This window comes from Ornithorhynchus anatinus, chromosome 9 (assembly GCF_004115215.2).
Source record: "Ornithorhynchus anatinus isolate Pmale09 chromosome 9, mOrnAna1.pri.v4, whole genome shotgun sequence".
NCBI lineage: Eukaryota > Metazoa > Chordata > Mammalia > Monotremata > Ornithorhynchidae > Ornithorhynchus > Ornithorhynchus anatinus.
This window is the reverse complement of record NC_041736.1, coordinates 26,070,740-26,091,685: the sequence shown is the minus strand read 5'-3', so window position 1 is coordinate 26,091,685 and position 20,946 is coordinate 26,070,740. Positions and strand designations below refer to the sequence as shown.

Sequence of the window (20,946 nt, the reverse complement as noted above, 5' to 3'; positions counted from 1 at the left end):
GACCAACGGTGGATCTCAATGGGGAGGAGTCTTGCGAACAGCAAAAATGGTAGTGATCAGAAGATGGAGTAGGTTTAGAATTGTTTGTTAATAAGGGGGTCGCAGGTCCATGACAGTGATCACCTGATCATTATCGGGTGACATGTTCAAGGTTCTCCATCCAGGTTGGCAGTTCAAGAAGCCTTTTTCCATAAAAGGGATAGGAAAAGCCTACTTGTTTCTGTTGTTAAATACCATAACTTTCCCAACAGGGTCAGTTCTTAGTGCTCCGTGGAAACTCATTTAGGTCGATAATGATGATATTTTTTAAGTGCTTACTTTGTAGACTCAGTATAATCAAATAGGGCACAGACCTATCACCAAAGGCTCACCATCTAAGAGGGAAGGAGAATAATCAGTCAATCAGTGCAATTTATTGAGTGTTTACTGTGTGCAGAGCACTGTAATCATGATCATTCATTCAATAGTTCTTTAAGGGTGGTATTTGTTAAGCACTTAATTTGTGCCAGGCACTGTACTAATTACTGGGGTGGATACAAGCAAATCGAGTTGGACACAGACCCTGTCCCACATGGGTCTCACAGTCTTAATCCCCATTTTACAGATGAGGGAATTGGAGCCCTGAGAAGTGAAGTCACTTCCCCAAGGTCACACAGCAGACAAGTGACAGAACCAGGATTAGAACCTAGGTCCTTCTGAGTCCCAGGATGAGATCATGCTGCTTCTCGATTGTACTCACACTGTAGTAGGTGCTTTGGGGAGTAAAGTACAACAGAGTTGGTAGATACATTCCCTGCCTACAACAATCTTACAGTGTGGTTCTCAATTTAAGATGCATTAATTTTAGGTCCTAAATAGGTAAAGTAACTGGCAATTTGGGCCCACATTTCTCCTTGCTTGACCCAAGCATCTCTTCTTCCTCCTCCTCCACTCCCCCTGTACTCTTCTCTTATTCTACAAATATTTTATTCTGATTTTATAGTGGAGGGAACTGAGAAAAAAAGAGGTAATTTTCCCAAGGTCCCAGGGGAAGACAATGGTGGAACTGCAACTAGAACCCAGGTCTCCTGACTTCTAATCCTCAACTCTTTTCAATAAGCTGCTTTTCTTCCTCTAAATGAAAAGGATATCGTTCCACTTTAGTAAATAATGTGAGGCTCTGATATAGATGTATGTGCCTGTTTAATTCAGCAGTGCTCTGTTGTCATTTTTCCTCTAGGCACATTAATTCACCTTTCCCAAAATGAAAACTTTTTTTTGCATTTACAAGATTCAGTGTCTTTTATACGTAGCTTGATTGCCAAGGTGAATAAAAAATGGAAGTCTCTCTGATTCTTTAGTTATCCCAATTTATTTAGAATGGTGGTTATTAGTGTTTGCAGGAGTGTATATTTATTTTGAGAAATGCTAAAGAGAATTACTTAATGGTCAATGTTTTTTCCACGAGTCTTCTTCATTTTCTATAAGGTACAGACAGAGTCAGCTACTGTGTCTTCCGCTGAAAGGGGAATAGGTGGAAACAATATTATTTGTCAGAATGGAAGTAGAGAAAACGAAAATGTTCCATTATTGTTTACTCCTATTCATTCATTTAACGGACAGAAAACAAAAATAATCATATCTGTTGGTTAATATGTGGAAGCTTTGGAAATTTAGTCGGGAACATTTTGTAACTAAAACCGGGGATGCTTGTGTTTCCAATCAGTTCCGCATGAATGGGCAGAATTATAATGAATATCATTAGAGGAGAACTGGTAGATCAGAAGTTGTTTTCATTATTCTTTAGAATGATCCCCAAGTCTAGTGAACATGGTTTCTTTATTAACAAAAACCTCTGACTAGACATCTTTCAGTGACTTTTAAACCAAAAGCAAACACCTTCACAGATATCAACTTTATCGTCATAGTTCTGATCCTTCCATATTCCCGGGGTATAGAAATTGTCACTCCCCAGCTCAAAGAGACAATAATAATAATAATTATAGTATTTGTTAAGTGCTTACTATGTGCTGGGCACTTTACTAAGCGCTGGAATGGATATAACAAATCAGGTGGACGCAGTTCCTGTGCCCCTTGGGGCTCGCAATCTCAATCCCTGTTTAACAGATGAGGTAACCGAAACCTTTAGAAGTGAAGTGACTTGCCCAAGGTCACACAGCAGAGAAATGGTGGAATCGGGATTAGAACCTCCGACCTGCTGACTCCCAGGCCCATAATGTATCCACTGCACCATGCTGCTGAAGAGATGTTCCCAGAACCATGCAGTTAGCTGCAGTAATAGTAATATTTACGAAGCACTTACTCTGTGCAGAGCACTGAACTAAGCATTGGAAAGAATGTACTGCTGGGAATTAGATACAGTTTCTGGCCCATTAAGGTCTCAAAATTAAAAAATAAAAAGGTGGAGAGGGCAGAATGTCAGCCAGACCCCAAATCCCAATGTGTCTGTTTTGACAAAATGGCCCATAGCAGAAATAACACCATCTGAAGCATTGTGAGTGAAAGGGAGTTTTCAAGTTTTCAATTTACCTTGTGAACTCTGTACAGATGTTTGTCTTAGAAGAGCACATTGCTAATGGAAGAGTTTCTTTTGTGCAAGATGGTTGGAAACTTAGCAAGCAGGTGTCTTTAGAACAGATTCTTTTGAAGAAACGATGTGTGGGGTACAGATTCTACTCAGCACTTGATTTTGTTCTGATGTTTATTGGTATGATCTTCCTTAGGATTTTCCAATATTTCTCAAGGTTTTAATGGTATGTCCAAATATGAAGCTAAATTGTATATTAAAGGTCAAAAATATAGACACATTTCAAAAGAAACTCAGGATGAATAGTGTCATCCAATTTTATCATTGCAAAACTATGTCTCATATTCGCTACAGAAGGGTCATTTTAAGGATAGGAAGCTGCTTCATCAAGCCCCTGCTATTACATTTTTATACTCTGGCATCCTCCTATCAAGGGATGACTCTCTTCCTCCTCTAAGAGAAATGTTGGTGATTGACCGAACCTTGACTTAAGTGCTCACTGCTCTAAGGCTCAGTGATAAAGAATATAATTTTCAGGCAGTCTTCATCTTATAACAAAATTGTTTTCTGAAATCTGCATCAAAATTATTACTGGTATTATTATTTGTTAAACCCCTAATATTTGTCAAGCATAGTCCTAAACCCTGGAGTAGGTACAAACTAATTGGATTTGACAAATTAGAAAGATTAGAAACAGTGTGGCTTAATGGAGAGAGCACTCACTTGGGAGTCAGAAGGACCTAGGTTCTAATATTGGCTCGGCCACGTTTCTGCTGTTAACCTTGGTCAAGTCACTTAATTTCTTCCTGTCTCAGTTCCCTCATCTGTAAAATGGGGATTATGTCTGTAAGCCCCATATGGGACATAGACTATGTCCTTCCTGATTAGGTTTGTATCTATCCCAGTTCTTGGCACATAGTAAGTGCTTGAGAAATATCATTTAATAATAATGTTGGTATTTGTTAAGCGCTTACTATGTGCCGAGCACTGTTCTAAGCGCTGGGGTAGACACAGGGGAATCAGGTTGTCCCACGTGGGGCTCACAGTCTTAATCCCCATTTTACAGATGAGGTAACTGAGGCACCGAGAAGTTAAGTGACTTGCCCAAAGTCACACAGCTGACAAGTGGCTGAGCTGGGATTCGAACCCATGACCTCTGACCCCAAAGCCCAGGCTCTTTCCACTGAGCAACGCTGCTTCTCTTAAAAAAAAAAAAAAAGGTCAAAGTCCCTGTCCTGAATGAGGCTTTCAGTGTAAATAGGAAGGAGAATAAGTATTTAATCTCCATTTTACAGTTAAGGATACTTGGGCACAGAACGTTAAGTGACTTACTCAAAGTCACACAGCAAGTAATTGGTAGATTTTGGATTAGAACCCCAGTCCTCTGACTCCCAGGCCTGTGCTCATTCATTAGTCCATGCAGTTAAGCTGGAGCAGATTTTCCTATGAGAAACAACATCATACGTGGGGAACTGGATCCAGAAACATGGCCGGGTACCTTATTTTTACCTAAATTACCCATATCGGGGCTCAATCAATTACTTAGATGGTGAGCTGCATGTGGGACAGGACATATCCGAACCAATTAGTTTGTCCCTATCCCAGCTCATAGTACAGTGCATATCACCAAGTAAGCACTTAACAAATATCACAATATCAAATATGCTTGGGGAAGCAGCGTGGCTCAGTGGAAAGAGCCTGGGCTTCGGAGTCAGAGGTCAAGGGTTAGACTTCCGGCTCTGCCACTTGTCAGCTGTGTGACTGTGAGCAAGTCACTTAACTTTTCTGTGCCTCAGTTACCTCATCTGTAAAATGGGGATTAACTGTGAGCCTCACATGGGACAACCTGCTTACCCTGTATCTACCCCAGCGCTTAGAACAGTGCTTTGCACATAGTAAGAGCTTAACAAATACCAACATTATTATTATTACAATTATTAAAGATTACCAATATAGTTACATTCATGCATTCAAAATTATAAATTGCAACCATATTAATCAAGAGTACATATTGGGCACCTACTATACACAGGGCATTATTCTAAACATTTGAGGGTGTACAATAGAGTGAGCAAACATGATCTATGAACTCAAGGAGCTTACAATTTAGGCAGACAGCCACTCATAGCAGCGACCTATGGGAAGGTGAAGGAAAAGGGGATAACTACATGAGTCAGTGCTTAAGCATTTTCTCTACTAAGTGAGGTAAATTTTCACATTCTTTTCCCCCCAGAGTTTTGTTTCTGCATGCTTTACCCCTTAAATAATTCAATTTCTTTAATTCTCTTTCTTTATCACATCCTCATTGGACATAACGCAACATAGAGTTTGTCTAGATGAAGAGGAGGGTTGGAGATGATCTACAGTCAAAGTGTACTTAATCGATCAGTGGTATTTATTGAATACTTACTCTGTGTAGTGCACTGTACTAAATTCTTGGGGGCATTCACTACAGACTCTACCTTAAGGAGCTTACAATCTAGTGGAAACTTACAGCTTACAGAATATGGTTACATTTCTATGGTCGTTATGTTGCTTACAGTCATACTCACCTAGGTGTTTTAGAAATTACATCCCTTAAGAAGCTGAGGGTTGTTAACTGGAATGACAATCCAACTGACTCTACATAGCAGAGAATAATAATAGTAATTGTACTATTTGCTAAGCACTTTCTAGATTCTGAACACTGTGGAATGTGCTTGGGTAGATGCAATAAAATCATATTAAACCTGGTTCCTGACATACATACAGCTCACAGTTAACGGGAGAGAAAGAAGAGGCATTTTCATCTTGATGTTAAAGAAGAGGAAAATGAGTCACAGAAAAGATAAATGACTCGCCCAAGGTCACACACAGCATGGAAGTGAGAGAGCTTGGGTTAAAGCCAGATCCTTCACTCTCAATCCTCTGCTCTTTTTATTAGGCTGTGCTCTTTAACAGTGAAGTCACAGTGACATCAAGATGACCATTTTTAGTTGTTGTGATTAGCATCAGTAACAGTAGTAATTTTTCACTGTGCTATTGTCATACGAAGAAAAGTTTTAATGATGCATGGATAATATTTTTAAGGCTTCTGGACAGGGTGGGGGACTCTAGGGCTTTGAAGGGCAGTTTAAAAATATTGCCAGGCACAGAGTGCTTATTGAAGAATATTAAACCTCCAACAGCAATTATATGCAAAGGCATGCTTAAAACTCTAAACTCCATGACATAATTTATGGGAAATATAAACTTTGATTAGAGGATTGAAGGGTCAGAAAGGTCTCTTCCTGTACCTCAGATGTGTGGTAGCTCAGAAACCAAAGCATTAGATATCATCAACAGATCTGGGTTCTGGAAATTACTAGGCAACTGTGACTGCCTTGACAAACTGATCAAAATACTGAGGCTACTTCATGATATCATGGCTGGCTGGATCAGAACCAAGGGTGTTCTGTCCTACCCACTGCCCGTTGCTAATGGAGTAAAGCAGAGAAGCGTAGCAGGTCTTATTCTGTGCCGCCATATTGATCCGCACCTCTGACAATCTTCCAGTTCAACAGACTTTGAATAAAGTCCTGGAAATAGTCATTCAGAAATTATGGTAAGCAGATGACGGAGCACTGAAATCCAACATCTAAGAAGAGGTGTAGCTTGGAGTAGTGGATAGAGCATGGGCCTGATAGAAGTTCGTGGTTTCTAATCCTGGCTCTGCTGCTTGTTTGCTGTATGACCTTGGGAAAGTCACTTCACTTTTCTGTGTGCCTCAGTTACCTTATCTGTAAAATGGGGATTGAGACTGGGAGCCCCATGTGGGAGAGGGACTGTGTCCAACCCGATTTGGTTGTACCCACCCCACTTTTTTAATACAGTGTTCAATAATACCATATCATTATGAAGAGATGTCAGTTACTGCACTTTCCCAAATCAGGCAGGGCTACAGCCTGACAATAAGGATGAAGAAAACTGAGGTGTTATATCAGCCTGTACCAGGGAAGCCATACACGGAACTCAAAATTCATATCAGGACCACAGAGCTAAAAGTTGTGACTGGATCCTGTTACTTGGGCAGCCCACCGACCAACGATGCTATGATAGACAAGGAAGTGTCAACAGTGCGATATCATGCTTCCGACCAAAATAAAGTTCATAGAGCTGCACTGTTGTCCAATTTTCCTCCAGCTGTGACACCCAGATCCCACTTACCTCGATCACATCCGCTTCCTGGAACAGCTCCACCAGGGTCACTTTGGGGCCACAAGCAGGATCGATTGGTAAGGCAAGATCACAGTCATCATGGTTACCATACTTCCTGTCTCACAAGCCCATAAGCTTGGTCTGATCCTTGACACCCCTCATTCCACCCACATATTCAACCCGTCACTATATTCCATCAATTCCACCATCTCACTACTGTCTCCCCATTTAGACCGTAAGCTCACTGTGAGCAGGGAATGTGTCTGTTATATTGTTGTATCGTACTCTCCCAAGTGCTTACTCTAGTGCTCTACACACAGTAAGTGCTCAGTAAATATGATTTCTTGACTGTTGAAGAAACAAAAGAAAGCACAGTAGGTTACCCGAATTACTGCTGTATGGAGAGCTGAAGGCAAGAAGGGAAGGGGAAACATTTTAAGCACATGGTAAAGCAGAGCCTCAGTCGATGTAATATCCTAGCTGAAATTGAAGGTCTACTGCGGAGAATAGGTCAGCATGGCTCACTGCTACTGAGCAAAACTCCTTAAGAAATGAAATACAAGGTGGAAAAACAGAACACCATGCCAGTTGATGCAAACATTAGACATAAAACAAGAAAGAGCTGCCTTTTTGGGTCGATATTATGACTGAGATTCTAGGTCCCTGCATTCTTGCTTTCAGCCACAGAAGCACGTAAAGATGAATTTCAGCTTTAGTGCTGTCTGACTACATCAGCCTCCTTGCTGATATCCCTACCTCCTGTTTCTCCCCAGAGGAGGCCTCATCTTCTCCCACTCCCCCAGATTCACTGGGAAAGGAGGAAGCGTGGACTTCTTTTCTGCATCCCAGCATCATTTTAGTACCATTCCTCCATCCCCATCACTTTCTTTCCCTTCCTTTGAAACTCATATCATCCTCCTCTACCATCCATTCCAGATTCTAGTAACTCTCATCTACCACCCCCCAGGTCCCACCTCCAATTTCTTTAACCATTTTGATCACTTTCTCAAATTCCTTCTCTTTTTCCCCATGATCGCTTCGATCCTTGGGGGACTTGTATATCCACCTTGATGTTCCTGATGACCCTTCTGCTCCCTGCCTTCTATAACTTCTGAAGTCCACTGACCTCCTGCTCCACCCCATCTCTCCCACTCATCAGCCTAGACATACACTCGATCTCATCATCTCTAACCACTGCACAGTCTCTACCCTCACCAACTCTGAAACCCCTCTATCCAACCAGAATCTCCTCATTTGCCTCCTCTCCCACACACCTCCCTCTAAATCCGTACTATTCCCCCCCAGAAATCTCCAGTCTTTTGACCCCATCCAACTTTCTCAATTCATCATGTCCACTTGGCCTTCATAACCAAACTACCTTCCCTCAGGAGCAAACTGACGTTCTCAACACCACCCTCTCTACTGAACTCAACTCACTTGCTCCCCTAACTCTTTTGATCTTGTATCAGAGCCCTGGATCACCTTCACAGTCCACCTCCTTCACTCTTATGTATGAGTCACAGAGTGCTGCTGGCGGAAATCTAAATATCAGGCTGATTTCATCCACTCAAAATTAAATTAGCATGCTTTAACCCTGCCCTCTCCTCTCCTTGACGAAATTATTTCTCCATCCTTATTGACACCCATGTCCATCGTCCTCGCCAGTCATTCCAGACGTGTAACTCCCTCTTCAGGCCCCTGTGCCCCCACCTCCCCACCCTTTGCCCACATTGACCTGGTCACCTACTTTAAGATAATTGACAACATCTAGCTGGAGTGCCCTGAAATCTCCCCTTTCACTCCTCTGTCCATCTCCCATAAGTCCCTCTTCAGCTCTCCCATCCTACCCAGAAGTATCTAGAGGAGATCTCCTGCCTTCTCTCAAAAGCCACCCCTTCCACCTGTGCAATGACCCCTTTCCCTCTTACCTTATCAAAACGCTTGCCCCATTCCTTATTCCCTCCCTAACTGCCATCTTCAACTGTCCGCTCTCCAATGGCTTTTCCCACTGCTTTCAAATGTACCCCTATCTCCCCTAATCTAAAAAAAAAACCCTCCCTTGACCCCATGGCTCCCTCCAGTTATTGCCCATCTCCCTCCTACCATTCCTCTCCAAACTCCTTCAGTGAATTGTCTCCCTACACCCGCTGTCTCAGATTCCTCTCTTCCAATTCTCTTCTTGACCTTCTCCAGTCTGGCTTCCGTCCCCTTCACTCCACAGAAACAGCCCTCTCAGAAGTCACCAGTGATCTCCTTCTGGCCCAATCCAAAGACCTCTATTCCATCCTTATCCTCCTTGACCTCTCAGATGCCTTCGACACTGTGAACCACCCTCTTCTCCTGGAAACAATATCCAATCTTGGTGTCACTGACTCTATCCTCTCCTAATTCATTCAGTTATATTTATTAAGTGCTTACTGTGTGCAGAGCACCGTACTAAGCACTGGTTCTCTTCTTATATCTCTGGCCATTCATTCTCAATCTCCATCACGGGCTCCTCTGATGCCTTTCACCCCCTAACTGTGGGGGTACCTCATGGTTCAGTTCTGGGTCCCCTTCTACTCTCCATCTCAACCCCTCCCTTAGAGACCCCATTCACTCCCGTGGCTTCAATTACCACCTCTATGTGGATGATATCCAAATCTACATCTCCAGGCCAGAGCTCTCCCCTTCTCTGCAGTCTCACATTTCCTCTTGCTTTCAAGACATCTCTACTTGGATGTCTTCCCATCACTTTGAGTTTAATATGTTCAAAACAGAACTCATATTCCCACCCAAACTCTATTCTCTCCCTGACTTTCACATCACTTTAGATGGCTCCACCATCCTTTCTATGTCACGAGCTCTTAACCTTGTTGTTATCCTTGACTCCTCTCTATCATTCAACCCAGATATTCAATCTATTACTAAATCCTGTCGGTCCCACCTTCACAGCATCACTAAAATCAGCCCTTTCCTCTCCCTCCAAACAGCTACCACATCAATAGAATCAGTCATCTTATCCTGCCTGGATTATTATATCACCCTCCTTGCTGACTTCCCAGCCTACTGTCTCTCCCCACTCCAGTCCATACTTTACTTTGCCTGTCCATACCATTTTTCTACAGAAACATTTAGGACGTGTCCCCCCATTCTTTGAAAAACTTCAGTGGTTGTCCATCCACCTCTGCATCAAGCAAAAACTCCTCACCATTGGCTTTATTGCCCCCGCCTACCTCACCTCGGTACTGTCCTAGTACAACCGAGCCCGCACGGTTTGTTCCTCTACTGCTAACCTTCTTACCTTGCCTCAATCTGATCTATCTAGATGCCGACCCCACATCCATGCCCTGCTTCTGACCTGAAACACCCTCCATCCTCAAATCTGACAGACAATCACTCTCTCCCAACTTCAAGACTTTTTGAAGATACATCTCCTCCAAGAGAACTTCTCTAAGCCCCCCTTTCCTCATCTCCTACTCTCTTCTTTGTTATCCTGACTTGCTCCCTTTGTTCTTCCCTCCTCCCAGCCCCACAGCACTACTTATGGATATATCTGTAATCTATTTATATTGTCTGTCTGTCTCCCCTTCTCTAGACTGTAAGCTTGTTGTGGGCAGGGAATGTGTCTATTTATTGTTGTATTGTACTCTCCCAAATGCTTAGTACAATACTCTGCAAACAGAAAGCTCTCTATAAATATAAATGATTGATTGATTACAAAGAATAACTGAATAGCTCTGAAACCATAGACCTGATGTTGGCCCAGTGCAAAGATATGGCTTGAAGAATCAGGATTCTTTCTCTGGGGTTATGGCATAAAAGGCCTCTGAGCAAAGAACCATGGAGGACATTCTGACAGGTTCACAGGATCAGCAGCAATCTTTTTTTTGTGGTATTTGTTAAGTGTTTACTATGTGCCAGGTACCGTTCTAAGCGCTGAGGTAGATACAAGCTAATCAGGTTGGACACTCTCCCTGTCCCACATGGGGCTCACAGTCTTAATCCCCATTTTCCAGATGCAGTAACTGAGGCACAGAGCAGTGAAGTGACATGTCCTAGGCTACACAGCAGGCAAGTGGCAGAGCTAGGGTTAGAACCCCGGTCCTTCTGACTCCCAGGCCCGTGGTCTATCCACTAGCCCATACTGCTTCTCTAATGTAGAGAAAAAGCTGGCTAATGTGAGCAGTGAAGACTACAGCTATTACCAAAGAAACTGACCTGTTGGGCTATAGAGAGACAAGACAACATTGGGATTTTGCTGCCATGGCTTTGGCCATAAATAGAACCTGCCTGTATGAGTAATCCACAATGGGCTCTTTACTCAAGGGCCTATTCAGAGAAGCAGCTTAGCTAGAGAAGCAGCGTGGCTCAGTGGAAAGAGCCTGGGCTTGGGAGTCTGAGGTCATGGGTTCGAATCCCAGCTCTGCCACTTGTCAGCCGTGTGACTGTGGGCAAGTCACTTAACTTCTCTGTGCCTCAGTTACCTCATCTGTAAAATGGGGATTAAAAATTGTGAGCCCCACGTGGGACAACCTGATTATCTACCCCAGCACTTAGAACCGTGCTCTGCACATAGTAAGTGCTTAACAAATACAAATACCTTATTATTCCATACTAGCCCTCCTGGCCCCAGTGGCAGTAAACAAACCACAATCGCTCTAATCAATTCTTTTGTGCAGGTATGGCCTGCAGGCCTCAGTCTGAACCTCATCTATCATTCGTGACGGGAGACTCCATTTTATTCATTCATTCAATCGTTTTTATTGAGCACTTACTGTGTGCAGAGCACTGCACGGCAACAGATAGAGACAATCCCTACCCACAAATGGGCTCACAGTCTGTAAGGGGGAGACAGACAACAAAACACACCAAGTAGGCAGGCATCCATCATCGCACAGGAAACCAACAACCGTACCGCAAAGAGATGTTTTGTTCCATTTGCCGATACTTTGCCTTGGCCGACTGGTATGAAATAACTAAATAATGGAGAAAGCCTGACCTCTACATGATTAGGTAGTTGTGCTGCCAGCATGTATTCAGTGTTTAGCAGCCTTGGCTAGAGGTAAATATTTCAGGATATAAAGCAGCAGTCTAGATAAAAGCAGCCCAAAGCTTTTTAGAATCCACAGTAGCCCACAATTATGATGACTGATGAAAACAGAGTAGAAAATAATGCTTAACAACTATGGAAGGATAGTGAAGATTAGTTTGGAATTGTCTTTGAAGCGTTTTTACTGGATAAGTAGATACCTCTGATTCTGTATATATTACAGATTGGTGTAAACCTATTTAATTTTCCTGTGTTGCTCATGCTCCTAGTAAAGCATTTATTAATGTGAATAGATTAGAACATGGCCTAGTGGAAAGAGCACAGGCCTGGGAGTCGGTTGACTTGGGTTCTAATCCCAGCTCTGCCAGATGCCAGCTGTGTGACCTCGGGCAAGTCACTTGACTTCTCTGGTCTCTGGTCCCTCATCTGTAAAATGGATTAAATGGCTGCTCTCCCTCCTTCTTAAAAATAATAATAATAATGGCATTTGTTAAGTACTTATTATGTGTCAAGCACTGTTCTAAGAACTAGAAGACTGTGAGTCCCAAGGGACAGGGATTGTTTCTGACCTGATTAACTTGCATCTGCCCCATTGCTTAGACAAGATCTTGACATAGAGTAACCACTTATCAAATATAATAATAATAATGACATTAATATTAATTCCCTTCTGAGCTAATAGTTTGCATTTTTCCCTTGCCTGATGGTATTCGAAAGCCACCTTAAAAAGGTAAAATAATAGCTTCTAGTTCCAATTTTCTGCATCATTTCAATTTCAGAGTATGAGTGTCAAAAGAGAATAAAAGGAACAGGGATTCCAAATAGGAAGGTGAGTGAACAAAGGAATTTCATGTTAAACCTTTGATTGTCAACAATAGCACAGGGATAAACCAAACTTTTAGTGAATAAAAAAAAAATCTGAATTCATAAGTTCCTTAGAAGAAAACTTTGCAGACTTAAAAAGAATATAAATAAGAACTGTGTCATTTGTTATATGCTTACTATTTGCCAAGAATTGTACTAGGCACTGGGATGGTTACAGGAGGATAAAATCGGATGGAGTTCCTGTGTTACATGGGGCTCAAAGTCTAAAGGAGAGGGAGAACAGGAATTTTGTCCCCATTTTACAGGTGAGGAAACCAAGGCACAGAGAAGATAAGTGGCCTGCTCAAGGTCACTCAGCACACAAATGGCAGATTTGGGATTAGAACACAGGACCCCTGACTGTCAGACTTGTGTCCTATCCACTTCGGTTCTTCATGAGGGCTGAGGGGCTCTGTCGGCCAAAGAGTGATATAGAGTCCAGTGGCAGGAAATGGGCTAAAGTGGAGTCCATTTTGAGGTCTGCCAGGAAATTCAGTGATTAAGGAAGGCATACATCACTATATATGGTGGACGTAATTATCCTTTCAAAGAAAATTGAGTTTGTTGGTGTTCCAAAGAGATGGAGGGATGTCTAGAAGCAGATGGAAAGGATGGAAAGTAGGGCACTCATGGAATCCACTGAGTTTACCCCATACCAATCAAGTCTCTTTCCTTGGCTTCAAGAACTAGAACCATATTGGACTGTCTGTACTGTTAAATAGTGCTGGTTCCAGCAGTTGAAATAAGCTCTGTGGGGTAATAGAGTTCTCTTCGCTTATTGTACAAAAGCTTGCTTCATAAAGTCAGATTGAACCTTTGGCATATCGGCCGTGTGGAAATAACTGGAGTTTGCAGTTTCTGAATCCCAGGTTTTCCTCTCTTTCTCCCCTTTAGCCTCCCACACTACTTGTAGTTTATTAAACGCGTCTGGGAGCTTTGCCAATAGATGTCAGTTTGCCAGTCAAAATGGTATACAGACCCATTAGCTCAAGGGCCCAAAGCCATTAAAATAGACTTCCTGAATGACTTAGGGCTGTACTTACTAAGCATATCACAGATATTGCCTCCGGGTGGTGCATTAGAAATTGTGCTCAAGGAATAGGGAGGGGATACTCACAGTATCCCTACTATAGATGTATTGGGGAAATATTGAGAGTTCTTCCGTGAGCAGTAGATGGAATCTCCCTCTCTAGGGGAGCTGTTGGAGATAAGGCCCCTTAACCTGGAAAATTCACTGTTGGAATTCGTTGGGGCCCAGCCAGCCCCTCGTACCTGCAGTATCCCACATAGCCCATCCTGCTTTGCCTGGGATGTGCCCTGTGATCAGAGTAGGATAAGCAAGTCATGGCTGCCCTCACCTGGCAATTCAGAGGCCAAAGCAGGACAGTTCCTCCACTGACCGAGAGGACCTGTGGGCTCCTAGTCACCCTGCTGGGGATGTTTGTGTGCTCCCTGGAGAGAATAAGACTCAATATCCACAAAGCCCATTGATTGACTGGAATAGATCAGTTGGGCTAGAACCAGAGTTGGGAAGAATTTGGATCATGGATGATAGCTGAGAAGTTTCTTTGGTCAGATATTGCAATCACTGCCAGTGCTGGCAAATGAACTGCCAGTGCTGGCAAATGACCCTTCAGATCTCTCTGCTCTGGCTGCATTTATATTAATCATTGCATATCCCAGGTTAGAGTCAACTGAGGTCACAGTGTACAGCCCGAGGATGCACCCTAACGGACCCTAGAAAACACATGGCCTAGTGGATAGAGCACAGCCCAGGGAGTCAGGGATCTAAACTCTGATCTGACACTTGCCTGCTGTGTGGCCTTGGGCCAGTTGCTTCACTTCTCTGTTCCTCACTTACCTCAGCTGTAAATTGGGGATTAAGCCTGTGAGCCCCGTGTGGGACAGGGGCTGTGTCCAACCTGATTTGCTTGTATCTACCCCAGCGCTGGCACATAGTAATCACTTGACAAATACCACAGTTATTATTATAATTATTATCACCCAGTGCTATATCTGACTGCTGCAGATAAGTCAATTCTCTCTCCATCCCCTATGTCTCTTCTCTGTTCATGGAGGCTTCCCTGCCACTTTTCTACACCCCAAACTCATTTCTCTCCTCTTCTCTCTCCCCAGTTCTTCCTCCTTCACCTGAATTCCAGTGTTATATTTTCTTTGTTGATGCACTTCCACTAGCCCTGACACACTGACTCTGGATGGTCTTTATTAATAATAATAATAATGATAATAATGATATTTGTTAAGCGCTTAAGCATATGCCATCAATATTATAATTATCATTTTTAATATCACACCTCTATCTGCAATTGTTCTGATTGTGTACCCATAGAGTTTTCTTGGTAACAATATGGAAATGGTCTTCCTCCACGGTGTAAACTTGAGTCTCCGCCGTCGACTCTCTTCCAAGCCGCTGCTGACCAGTACAGGTGAGTTTTCACTTATAGCAGATTGGCTTCTCTTCACTAGCCACTGCCCAAGCTGGGAATGGAATGCGTAGGCCTCTGCTTGACTTTCCCCTCCATAGCCAAGACCGGTAGAGTACTGGAAACTCTCCAGGTGCGATCCCGAGGGCGGTATTACTACAACTCCTCTTAAAACGTGCCACTGAATATTGCCCCCACTACTGAACCTATGTACAAATCTTTAGGAGAATAAAGCCTATACTGTAGTGATTTCTTATTCACGACTACATCCTCTTCTTGCTGCCTTTAAGATTTCACACAATTCCACATCTGCTGGCACGTACAATGGAAGACTTAAAGTTTTCATACTTCAAGGTCCAAAGGTTAACTAAAATTGCTCCTCTCCAATCTAAGAATGTCGAATTCAGCGGTATGAAAATCTGACAGATTTTTCTTACTAGCACACCCACCCTTGTGGTATGTTTCATGGCTTCATTGTGTCCCTTTCATTTCCTTCCTTCCTGCTTCTCAGCCAGGAGCCACAGCTATGCAAATTGGATTGTTTTACATGAAATTCTTAGATTCTATCTCTTCTTTGTCTCTTATTTTCCAACAGGGTAAAGAATTGCTTTATTGTTGAAATTTATTTGAACAACGGCCACTTCTGACATAAAAAACATTTCCTTTTTTATGATTTCAGGAGAAAGAGTAACAAGTGTAAGATTCTAGGGGAAAAGATTAGCCTTACCTTCAGACTCTGAAATTGCCCCTCCCACCTTGTAAATGTATGTCAAGCTATATTGGTGAGTACATTCAGATGTCCCAATCATCTCATCTATTCTAGTCCACGCTTGCAAATACCAAAACAAAATTCATAATGTTTGTAGCAGCTCTCTTGATATACTATCACCAAGGATACCCAGTGCCAAGTTTCACTGAACTGTTTGTGGTGATTAATCTTCATTACTGGCTTAGGTACGGACAATCATTATAAAACTCTAGAGTGCTGTATATCTCGGTAAGGAGGATATTATTCGATGAATATTCTGGAAGATGTTTTTTCTCATGCACGCTCTATATCTAATGATCTGAATGTTTTTCCCCAAATTGTATCAGGTCGACCCTGGAGAAAACTGTGTTCCGTGGTTATGAAGCTCACAAGGCAATTCAAATGGTTGTCGTTTGACTTGAAAGCTGACATTCAAATTAAAATCAAACCCTTTTGCTGTACTTCTAGGCATGTGGGAGAAACTTATTTTGGCCAGTTTGTCACTCGTTTTGAAAAAGAGTATGGTGAAAGAGGAGGCGTCTAGGGAATAGGATGAGTCAAGGGACAGAAGATACATGGGGAGAGGTAAAAGGAATTGGGGTTTTTCAACCTGTGGGAAAGAAGGCTGAAAGAAGACAATATACTCGATTCTCCAGTAATGTGGGAGTTGTGTCGCAAAAATCCTTAAAGAAAACATGTACTGCAGTACTCACCGGGTTTAAGGCTACACACATTCCTCTAAAACCACTTACTTGTGTATGTACATAAAGATTGTAAGCTCCTCCATTAAACTGTACACTTCAAGGCAGAAATCATATCTACCTTCTCTGTTATACTGTACTCTCCCAAGCACTTAGTACAGTATTCTACACACAGAAAGTGCTCAATAAATTCCATTTATTGATTGATTATCAACTGAAGGTGCTTTACGGAGCACCTTCAGTAAACAGAACATACAAAGGAATTAGAAAACATAATCACTATGCTCAAGGAGCTGGAAGTCTAGCAGGAGAGATAGATGCTTCACTAAATTACCGATAGAGAGAGTAATAGAGAGAGGAAACAGAGGAGGGAGTTGATTAAACACTTAAGTTTAGGTTTTAAGTTTGGGGGTTTAGGTTTGGTGCTTTTTTTTTTGTAGGAGGCCAAGCTGTTTTCTTTCTTTTCACAAAGGTTTTTCATTTGGCACAGATTATGGGAAGCGAACTAAGCACGTACTTTAATCTGGCAGTTTTTAAGAGACCAAAATTCTAAAAAAAATGCTTGATGAAATTGCCTCACGTTTTTCAAACTCACTCTGAAAACAGTGTCCTTTGTTTCAAAATTATCTGATGATTTTGGCTAATTAGATTGGGAGACAATGCCCTGATAAATATTCAAGAATTACATAAAGACAGAATAAACAAAACACCCCCTTTCCCAGAAGCTTTATTTCTTCCAGAATTGACTGATATACTTTCTTCTTCCAAGGAAAAGCCCCTTTCCACTTTTACTTAAGATGGTTAAGGGATTTGCAGGACATCATTATCTGTATCAACTGGATCTCTGCACTTAAAACGTTTACAAGACTATTTTATAAGCTCTACAATCCTTTTGCAATTAGCCTATCTTTAATATTTCCATTATTTTTCATTTTAGAAACAAGAATGCATTGTTACCCGCAAATTGGTTTCTCCACATGGCTAATGAGTACATATAGTGAAGCAGCATGGACTAAAAGGGGAAGAAAGGGACTGGAAAGGAGGAAGCCTAGGTTCTAAACCCAGATCCCCATGTGTCTGCTCAGGTGTGATCCTGGACCAACCATGGAACTTCTCTGTGCCTCAGTTTCCTCATCTGTTACATGAGGATGAAATAGCTGTTCTCCCCGCCTCTTAGACTGTGATTAGACAGGGATTGGGTCTTATATCACTCCATCAGTCGATCAGTCATATTTACTGAGTGTTTACTGTGTGTAGAGCACTGTACTGCATGTTTGGGAGAGTACAATATAACAGAATTGGTGGATGGGTTCTCTGTCCCTATGGAGCTTGCAGTCTAGAGGATTTATTTGATAGGACAGTATATACCCCAGAATTTAACACAATAGTAAGTGCTTAACAATTACCACAGTTATTTAAGACAATGCATATAAAAAAAATTAAAACTGATAGAAGTCCAGTATCTCCCTCATTGACATTCTTATACCAAGCAGAGCAATTTTAGCTTTAACATGGTCCAATATTTTTATGGGTGTCTATTCGAACAATGTTCACGTTACTCAAATTCTTATCATGAAACATTTGTGAAGGGAATTCCCAGTCTGATTTATTTATGTAAATGTTCTGTCTTTAATGATTAATTAATTAAGCGGGATTAATTTCATTTACATATTTAGTAGACTTTTCTCTTTTAGGCTTGAATTTTCTTCATTAGATTTTTCCATAAAAGCCCCAGTAATTATGCAAAATGAATTTTAAAATACCAATTACAGCAATCAAGCCCATCATCTTCCTTCCAAATAGATGGGTATGGATGATACTTTGAGAGTTATTTGTGTGCCTCTCATTTTCTTGTGAATGAATTTTAACACATGTCAGGAGGTAAGTGTTGGGGTGTGGGGTGAAATTGAGATGGTGGTACATCTCTACTAATTCTTTTGGGATGTTCTTTATCACGTCTTCTGGTCTCGTTGCACTGGTTAGGGAGACACTGTTTTCGTAGTAGCATGGCTCATATCCAGAAGCATATTACTAAAAGATTTATAGGGTAATTAACAGCTCTCCTTGGATTTAAAAAAATTGGAGTTTCAAATACAAACTCTACAAATTTCATAAACTCTACTTAGGCCTATTTTGTATTAAGAAGCTTTTTATGTTTCATCAGGACGTAATTGTTCTGCCAGTTTCACCAAGGCCCTGCAGGCTTTTCACCGTTAGTGAAAAAGAGCTTTCTGTCTTAAAATGAGCCCTATTAAGAAATAATATTCTTTTCATGCCTCAGTTGTGATATTATATGAAGGGCTCCCAAGTCCATTATAACCAGTAATTGACAGAATGATGTTGCCTCTGTATAGTATATCAGGAGACCTCTTTAGGTATTTCCCCTGTGGGTACCTAGCATAATGAACTCTATGGACAATTGACAGATCGCTGTGAAAGATCAGTCAGAGTCTCTTCTCTGGGAGAGCTTGAGGCTACCTTGCGAGCCAAGCTGTAAACTATCTCATGCTTTCAGTAGGTGAATCTTGAATGAGAGTGTTGAAGTGAACTGGAGCCATTATTCTCAAATCCTCATCCTCATTAGAGCACTGGGGAGAGGGATAGGTGGGTGGTGCCATAATTATAGAGAAACAGCGTGGCTCAGTAGAAAGAGCCCGGGCTTGGGAGTCAGAGGTCATGGGATCGAATCCAAGCTCTGCTACCTGTCAGCTGTGTGACTGTGGGCAAGTCACTTCACTTCTCTGTGCCTCAGTTACCTCATCTGTAAAATGGGGATTAACTGTGAGCCTCATGTGGGACAGCCTGATTAGCCTGTATCTGCCCCAGCGCTTAGAACAGTGCTCTGCACATAGTAAGTGCTTAACAAATACCAACATCAAATCAGGAAGTCAGGGTTACTGACTTATTGGCGCGTCAGCTAAATGGATTTGAAAATTGGGAAAAAGAAGATGGGACAGAAACGCTCAGCCTCTAGAAGCAGCGTGGCTTAGTGGAAAGAGCACGGGATTGGGAGTCAGAGTTTGTGGGTTCTAATCCTGACTCTGCCATTTGTCTGCTGTGTGACCTTGGGCAGGTCACTTAACTTCTCTGGGCCTCAGTTATCTCATCTGTAAAAATGGGGATAAAAAATGTGAGCCCCACGTGGGACAATCTGATTGCCCTATATCTACCCCAGCATGGCTCAGTGGAAAGACCCCGAGCTTGGGAGTCATAGGTCATAGGTTCGAATTCCGCTCTGCCACTTGTCAGCTGTGTGACTGTGGGCAAGTCACTTCACTTCTCTGTGCCTCAGTTACCTCATCTGTAAAATGGGGATTAACTGTAAGCCTCATGTGGGACAACCTGATTACCCTGTATCTACCCCAGCACTTAGAACAGTGCTCTGCACATAGTAACCGCTTAACAAATACCATAATTATTATTTTTATTTCTATTATTTTTATTAGAACCTCCACCTCTCTGGGAGCTATGCCCCATCAGTGTTTATTATTTCTTATACAAATTCCTTTTGTTTCCATCAATTGCAGCTATGTTTTTTCCAACTGTTTGAATGACATATTTACTATTTACATCAACCTGTCCCCCCACCACCAGATTATAAATTCTTTGAAGGCAAGGGCTATGATTTCTACTTTTTTTGATGACACTTGTTAAACGCTTAATATGTTCCCGGCCCTGTACTAAACCCTGAAGTAGTGACAAGATGATCAGATTAGTCAGAGTCCCTGTCCCACATAGCTCTCTGAGGCTTAATTTCCATTTGGCAGATGAAGTAACTAAGGCAAAGAGAAGTTAAGCGACTTACTCTAGGTCACACAGCAAGTACATGGTGGAATTCGGATTAGAACCCAGGTCCTCTAACTCCTAGGCCTGAGCTCTTTCCACTTGGCTATGCCACTTCTCTAGTAGGTATAAAAGTTTCAATGTCTTGATGATCCCTTAGAAGTGACCAAATGGTTTTATTCATGTTGTTCCCAAACTGTATCTGCCTATAGAGACAGCTGTTTTTACTCCTCCATTCAGATTTTCTGTCCTTATTGTTGTACTCTAGGAGAGCTGCTGACTCTAGGGGTCCTTATTATCAATTCTTATTCACATATTTCTGACTTATACACTTATTTTATGCCAAGAATTGTGCTTAATGATGAGGGGACACTGAAAGGTAGAAATGAAACTGTGGACATGGAGGCAAATATCAGATCCAGTCTCTGGCCCCCAGAGGTTGCACAGTCTAAAAGTGACTGTATGGGGGGAGGGGCGGGGGCAGAGACACCGGTCGAATGTAGAGCAAATTGAAAACTTATCTAACAGAACAATAGCAGTCCATCACCCCTGGAGGGAATGATCTTTTGGCTTTTCACTGCTGCGGCCAGGCGGTCCTTGATCCAACAGTCCCAACCTTGCACACATTCTTCATGAAGATAACATCTCTTGCTCTCATGAAATGGGACTTC

General features: G+C 42.1%; 1 long non-coding RNA gene across 1 annotated transcript; it reads left to right on the top strand.

Moving 5' to 3' along the window:
• Window positions 1-15,737: 15,737 nt before the first annotated feature.
• On the top strand, window positions 15,738-16,252 carry LOC114814237. Its single transcript, XR_003761990.1, has 2 exons — window positions 15,738-15,825; window positions 16,139-16,252. It is a non-coding gene; the product is annotated as an uncharacterized LOC114814237 (long non-coding RNA).
• The last annotated feature ends 4,694 nt before the right edge of the window (window positions 16,253-20,946 follow it).